Below are 8053 nucleotides of genomic sequence, written 5' to 3'. Positions count from 1 at the left end.
AGCAGTGGTCTCTGGTGTAGCACTTTCCTGGAAGAGACACTCTTAAAGCAGGCACTACATGCATCTTGTTTTCTCCTTGGCAGGAGAACAATCAGGATCTCAGGGTTGCTTTTGTTCCAGTGCGCAGGCATCGCTTGCCAATCTGGAGGCCTGCCAGCGTTTTAGACTCATGTCCAACCCCCATTAACACCAGCACAGGAATGCCCCACACTATCTCTGCACCTTTGCTGCTGCTACAAGGTTTCACCCCAATAAGTGGACATACATATATTAAGGACAACCGACATTGGACATTTTTTATTGTAGGTAGGCAGTACGGCCAGATGCACTTAGGGTGTGACCATGATGGGTGAAGTGCTAGAGTGGAGGGAGAAGAAGTGAGGGACAGAGGTAGGTAAGAGGCGAGGGAAAGGTGTTAACTTTGCTAGCTAGGATAGATGGCTGGGTTGAGTGAATGCTGCTGATTGAGCACAGAATGCAATCTATAGGTCACATGTTTGAATCCCATTGAGGTGGAATCAGGATTTCATCCATCTGTGATTCACCAGAATTGGGACAAACAGTGTTTCTGGATTTTCTTTTTCTTTTCAGTAGCACTGAGCTGAAACCTATGTTTTTCTTGAAGGTGCAGCGGCAAACGCTCTTTTGGTTGCTAGCTTATCTTGCAGCCATGCAGAGCCCAGAACTGATTAATTGAAGTTGTGGGCGCTTGTGTTTTGGTGCATTTTGTTGCATCTCTTCGGATTGCGTGAGTACCGTATGAGACGACACAAAGCTTGTATGTGTTTGGTTATTTGCCCACCCATTGATTGATCGTGATTGATCGTGTGTTTTTATTTGTAAGGATATACGATGTCAGAATGTGTTGCACATATTTGCACATGTATTGTATTTGATCTTTCGCAAAAGAAGAAATGCACATAGATGAGAATCCAATAGTCAGCTGATACTAGAGTGCTTGCCCTCTGGCACCGTGCCATCAAGTACCTGTGTGTTTTCAGAAGTGTTTTTATCGCATGAACTGCCTACTCCCGGGCGCGATTGAATCTCCCTCCATTTTGTGTTAACCTTGAGGTAAAAGGCAGATCTCTGCCTCCTTATGCGGATGAAGGCGCTTGTTGCAAACCCCAGTAAAGGCATTCCCTCATCTTTAAATCATAATATAACGCTGCCTGAACATTGTTAAACTCCACAACGGCACTGCACTGGTGCAAACACTTCAGACTGCAAAGAAGGCATGCGCTTGTACATTATGCTCCGGCAATTTGCTGAAATTTACTTTCGGCTTCAAATATGTGGCACATTTCAGATGTTTAGGCATGGATCAGACATTTGTTTAGGCTATATGCCTCCACACGCTTCCCATAATGTAATAAAATTGACAGACGGCTTGTTCTTGCAACAGGTTTGAAAGGATTCTAGTGTTTTCGAGATGGCTGTTTAGACAGCAGCCTTAAAAAATGACTAGGCACTGAAATTCCTCATGCTCCTTTCGCTTCGTGTTGATTCATATTAAATTCATGACAAAAAGGCAACTTGAGGCGCTTTTGGAAAGGACCACTCTTGCAGTGCTTTCCCTCCTGCAGGCTCCACGGGCCCAGAGTCCATAAAGCGGCGGCTGTCTCGTGTCATGAAAAGAATCAGCTTTGCCTGGTAACGCCATTACTGGGTAATGAGCCATGCAGCAAAATATACCTTCAGCAGCCACTTGATGAAGGCTTGCTGACACACCAGACCAGACAGAAATGTTTTTTTGTGTGTTCTCCCTTATTTTGCCCATCAATCACATCATTACTCAAAGCAGACAGGCCTGTCAGCCGGGCACAGATGCAGACTGGCAGGCGATCAGCGGACAGGTGCTCCCGCTTCCCAAAAACACAATCTTCGCAATGAAGGAAGACCTTGCTTCAAGGGCTGGAATGTCAATAAGAAATAGACCGCGAGGGGAAAAAGTTCAGCGAGGGGAAGCCGCAGCGCCAGGCAAAGAATTCCACTTAGCAAAGACAAGGACATAACAACCAAAACAAAGCAGTAGCAGATCAGATATGAAAGAACAGCCCTTCCACACATGATTTCGGATCGCTCTAATTCCAGTCTCAGTACAGCGGACTTTGAGTGGGAATACATGCCTTTACTTCTCACGTTCATGTGTGTTTTGCAAACAGTGCTGCATGCATGCTCAGATGTCAATAACATTCCAAATACTGGTTGTCTACAGGTACGTTTGCCCAGTCTTAAATTAAACCCACACTTTACTATTTAAAACAACAAAAAAACAACATGTACTTAGAGAGAAGGGCTGCGTCACAAAGAAGCACTAAGCATGAGGACATGCGGGCTGGTGGACCACTTGCATGTCTGGGTACTTTAAAAAAGAATGCAAAATGGCCACCCTTTAACACCCACACCACTTTTCATCACTGTAACATGTTCCCCTCAGATTTTAATGTTAACTATTCCCTGCTATCCTCAGTTCACTGCTCAGGACAATTCACCTCATTTTACTGAGCTTATAGCCCTTTAGTAACGTGCATGAAATGGGTGGGATCTCAGAGTAATTCTGATTCCAAATAATCGAACCAACTCAGGAAGATGGTAAAGATACTGTTTTATTAACAAATTATCTAAAACAGGAAGGTTACAATGGACATGAATGGACGGTCGCTCAGGCTCTCGACTATTTTCTCATAAAACATCCTTATATGCAAAAAAATGTGATAAGTGACATCATACTACGTGGCAAATAATAGAAAACTTATGAAGGGTTAGGATTGGCTAAGGTAAACATCTAAATATACTTTCTATAGGGGCTAGGATTTTGATTGGCTGCGCAATCAGGTGGACAACTTATGCCTACCTCTAAAACATGTCATCTTCAATACGGTTAAGTACACAGTTTATCATTGGTCTTCACATTATAAGACGCTTTGTTATACTGCCCTCTACAATTGGTTGACATGCTCGTGCATGTTTGGAACATGCGGTTCACTTAGCAGCACGGAAGTTCAGACCCAGGTGCCAGGAGGTGAACTTGACTTTACCTCCCCACCCAATTATCCCAACATCTCTCACCACACATGCTTTCTGCCATGAAGATTGTCTTTGAACTTGGCCTTGCAAAATATCCTTGTCTGTGGGAATATATGGGAGTGGAGGCTGTCACTATTGTTGTTCTAGACTCCAAGCTCAAATCTATTTCTATCCTTGTCTCACGTGACAGTAGACAACGATTTGGTCAATTTTGCAGCATTTAAATGTCTTAAATGAATACAACTTGGCACCCTTGGGGCCTCATTATAAGGCTGGCACTCCCATAATGAAGGGGGCCGTTACGGGACCGGCCCCTTTCATTCCGGGAGCACCGATTACGAGCTTCCCATCGCGGGACCCGGATCGCACGCCTGGTAAAACCAGGCATGCTTTCCGGGTCCCGCGAGGGGAAGAGGGAGGCAATAACGGGCCAGATGTAATCTGCCCGTTATTACCTCCCTCCCCATTCCCATTGAGCCCTATGGGGGCTCAAATGGGAATTTGGATGGGTTCCTGCAAGGAGGAATTACCGAGTCCTCCTATGTCGGAGTAACCCGGAAAGTCCCCATTGCAGGAACCCGATAATGGAGCCCGGAACAGAGGCAGCCATGGAGCTAAAAGCTCCATGGCTACCGCCTTTCTTGTATTGAGGCCCATGGTGTTCTTTCTTTGTACCTTAACATGGGATGATTCTCTTCTGCCAGTATTCTCGGGGAGTCAAGCATGTTTCTTGCGATTTCACTAGCTTCTCTCTTTGCTTCTTTTCATATTCCTTCAGAGAGTTCCTCCCTCAGATTGTTGTCTCTTCAGGAATACATTCAATAGGGTTTTCTCAGTGGATACCTTCTTTCAAATATCTGCTGTGGTATTGACACAACTGCTGGTGAAGACTGGAGGGGGGTGTCTGTACTTCTGCTCTCTATATGGTAGAGGAGAGGCATAGAGGACCCCAGCCAAGATTCTCTATTATTGGTATTGTGGTCGAGCAATCAAGGCCTAGCTTCTCAGGAAGGTGATGCAGGCTGATTCTTAAGTACAGTGTAGTCCCCAAGCACCCACAAAGGAATGTCCACACACTCTATCGATTAAAACACACTCTTTATATAGTTAATATTCAAGGTTATGTGCACTATCACAATAACTCACTTTGTGCTCAGAAAATCAACAATGGTAAATATATACAGTTCTACAGTGGTACCACAAATATTATCAGATCTCATTAAAGTGCATCAAATATGCTGTCAAAATGTCACACAGATCAATAAAGAGGAAACCAGCAGTAGAGGGAGGAAGGAAAGCAAGACGGTTGAACAATTGGCAGAATACCGGTCACTGTCGTTAAACACAGCTCTGTTTGGAGATCCCCCCACCTGGGCAACTAGTAGAATAAAGATACAAGCCCAGTCCATACATTGTTCACAATAGACTTCCCAATAGTTCTGCAACCCCAAAGTACCTTGCGTTGTAGCATTCGTCGTCGGGGAATCGATGGCCCTTCTTGAGTGCCCTCCCTTTAAGGCAGGAGTCACGGGTCATCGAACGTCCGACGGAGAACAGGGTGAACTACGGCGATGAAGTGGCAGCTTCGTTCCTAGCGGTGCTCGTCGACGATGGAGCGTTGGCGTCCTGCAAGGAAGAGGCGTGCGGGGCTCCTCAGTAACGGTAGTTCTGGACCGCAAAGAGATTTTGAAGAACTGTGGCCCTGAAAGGGCGTCGAGTCGTTGGCATCTCTGTGGCATTTAGGTGGTGGGAAACCCACCGGCAGATGTTCCTTGGCGCGTCGACCATCGGGCCTTCTCCAGCGGGATAAAGTGGGCGGCGATGCAGACGAGAGCGTCCTTGGCTCAAATTAAGTTCTTAGGCAAAACGGGAGCACAGTGGCTTCAGTCAGCGATGGCGGTCATCGACAATGGCGGACAACAGTCCGGGCGCTTCTCTTTGGGATTCCGCGGCAGTCCCCGTCTCCGGTCGGCAGCCTGTCGTAAGTCTGTCTACCAGGGAGCTTTGGCAAAGATCAGCTGGTGCACGATGTTCCCTCGTAGCTCGGGAAGAGGGTTCCTTACCAGTTCCTCTTTGGGTCAGTCCTTGGAGACACAGCCGCTTTCAGATAGACGAAGTAGAGCAGCAGCAAAACTTCTCTTCCAGCAGGGCTTCAAGGTTAAGCTTCAGTTTCACTCGAGTTACTCTTCAGCTTCTGAACACAAATTCTAGCAGTGAGAGACCCCCAGATATACTAGTTGATCTCCCATTCATTCTGCTGGGTCACACTCAGGCAACCAATTGGTCAGAAGGGCATTCATGCAGGCAGGCATCCAATCAGGTGCATAGTGCATTCAGGCCATTCACTCCTCTCCAGACACTCACAACAAGTTATGTTTATTGGGACAAGTACCCAGCCATTCAACACTTCACACTGCATTCATAGTAGTTTTGGGCAGGGCTGTCTCAGTCATTGTGTCAAACACCAGATACTAGATACCCACAACACAGAGGGCCTCATTGCGAGGTGGGTGGTAAGGGTTACCGGCACAAGTAAGGGCACCGGTGCCGGTAATCCCTTACCGCGTTACTACGAGTTCCCTTTGCGGGTCCTTCCTTAACGCCTGGTTTTTTAGGCGTTAAGGACGGGACCCGCAAAGGGACTCTAGAGCTAATAACGGTACCGCAATTTGCGGTACCGTTATTATTGCCTTCCCCATTCCCATTGAGCCCTATGGAATGGGGAATGGCCGTAGTGAATGGGGAGTTACCGGTCCCACCAACCTTGGAATGGACCGGTAATTGCTCCATTCACCAGGGCGGAGTCGGAACGAGTTTGGAGGCAGCCATGGCGCTAATAGCGCCATGGCTACCTCCAACCTCATAATGAGGCCCAGAATGCGTATTCGTTGCACACTCCATTCACCCAGGTCCCACCCACACGGTGTACCCATAACATACAGTCACTGGGAAGACCCCAGCCAGTCTGGCCTGGACTTCACAACAACACCATATATGGAACTTCCACCCAACAACCTGTCAGGGGGAAGGGACAGAGTCAGGGCTTCCAAGGACTTTGGGAAAACAAGGTAAAAGGCAATAGAAAGCAAGAGCCCACAGGGGCCATCTTGTTTCCTATCAAGAATCAATTGATTCCAATGGCAGGGCCTGGGTATCCCAAAATGAAGGATACCCAGGGCACCTGTCACATTCAACATGGAGCTGCCACCAGCCCATATCATGCTCTGTGGGCCACACACAGGTGCCCAAAAGAAATACACTAGGGGCACAGAGTTCTACCCCCACCCATGGGTGCCATAAGGGTTTTCCATGGGTCTGTACACCAAACCAAAAGAGAGAGCTGCACCACCAGGAGTCCCACATGCACTCCTGTGCGAAAAACATGACAGAACACACGATAAAAAGCAGTAAAGGACAAGGATACAGAGGCCTTGTCCCTCCGATGCATTTCCAGCATCACAGTCGCACCTCCCAGACTGAGGTTAGGGTGCCTAATCTCCCACGGGATAGACACCCTCATCCAGACGGTCAACATACCTTCTGGAATGGCCATCTGAATTATCGTGACTCTTCCCTGCTCCATGCTCAATGGTGAAGTCTAGCCCTTGCAGGTTAATGGACCACCTGAGCAGTTTCGGGTTTTCACCCTTCATCTGCATAAGCCACTTCAGGGGCTTATGATCTGTTTGGACCTTGAAGGTAGACCCTGAAAGGTAGGGCCTAAAACACCTAAGGCTCCAAACTATGATAAAACATTTTTTTTCAACAGTAGCCCACCTAAGTTCTCTACCCTTGAGATGTCTACTGATGAATATGATAGTATGTTCCCTCCCTTTGTCTTCTAACTGGGACAAGACAGCTCCAATTCCGGTGTCGCTGGCATCCGTCTGGACAATGAAGGGTCGGCTGTAGTCAGGTGCACACAACAAAGGTGCCCTACACAGACTTTCTTTCAAGCCATCAAAGGCCCTCTGGCAGTCTTCAGTCCAATTATCCTTCCTAGGTTGTAAAGGGGGGAGGCAGAGCTGTCAGGGGTGCAGCTATGGTTCCATAGTCTGCCATGAAATTGCGATAGTACCCAGTGAGGCCCAAAAAGGCTCTCACCTGAGTTTGAGTAGTGGGAGTCTCCCAGTCATGTACATCCTGTACCTTACTGGGGAGAGGTTGGATTTGACCCCCTCCTACCTCATGACCAAGATATGTAATTTTCCCCTGAGCTATCTGGCACTTGGTGGCCTTGATAGTGAGGTTAGCCCTTTTGAAGACCTGCAGCACCTTATCCAGGTGTGTCAAATGCTCTTCCCAGTTGGAACTGTAGACAGCAATGTCATCTAGTTAGGCCACACAAAAGGCCTCCAGCCCACTTACCGGATGATTGACCAATCTCTGGAAGGTGGCAGGGGCATTCTTCAACCCAAAAGGCATGACCCTAAACTGGTAGAGTCCCTCTGGTGTTGAGAACGCCATCTTTTCCTTGGCATGGTCCGTCAGTGCTATTTGCCAATAGCCTGTGGTAAGGTCAAAGGTGCTCACTAATTAGGCAGCACCTATGGTGTCCACGAGCTCATCAGCCCTGGGTAATGGGTGCGCGTCAGTTTTGGTGACGGCATTGACTCCTTGGTAGTCCGCACAGAACCTACAATCCTTGGTACCCGCCTGGGAACTTGCCTTGGGGACAAGGACCACTGGACTGGACCAGGGACTGGTTGAGGGTTCAATAACATCCAGAACCAATATGTTGGTGACCTCAGCCTGGATGTGGTTCTTAACTGTATCTGACATATGGTAGCACCTGCTATTGACAGGCACACTTTCACCAGTGTCAATTTCGTGCCTACACCATGGTGTAAGGCCTGGTGTCAGGGAAAACAGAGAGACATACTGCTGGAGCAAAGCCCTGCAGGCCCTCTGCTGCTCTGTCGTCAGACCTGGAGAGAGATGTACTCCCTCCACTGAGCCATCCTGAGGGTTGCTATGCAGCAAATCAGGAAGGGGCTCACTCTCATCCTCTTCTTGCTCTGAA

Source organism: Ambystoma mexicanum, chromosome 1p (genome assembly GCF_040938575.1).
Source record: "Ambystoma mexicanum isolate Mex_15411 chromosome 1p, UKY_AmexF1_1, whole genome shotgun sequence".
Lineage (NCBI taxonomy): Eukaryota > Metazoa > Chordata > Amphibia > Caudata > Ambystomatidae > Ambystoma > Ambystoma mexicanum.
Note: the sequence above shows the minus strand (reverse complement) of the source record.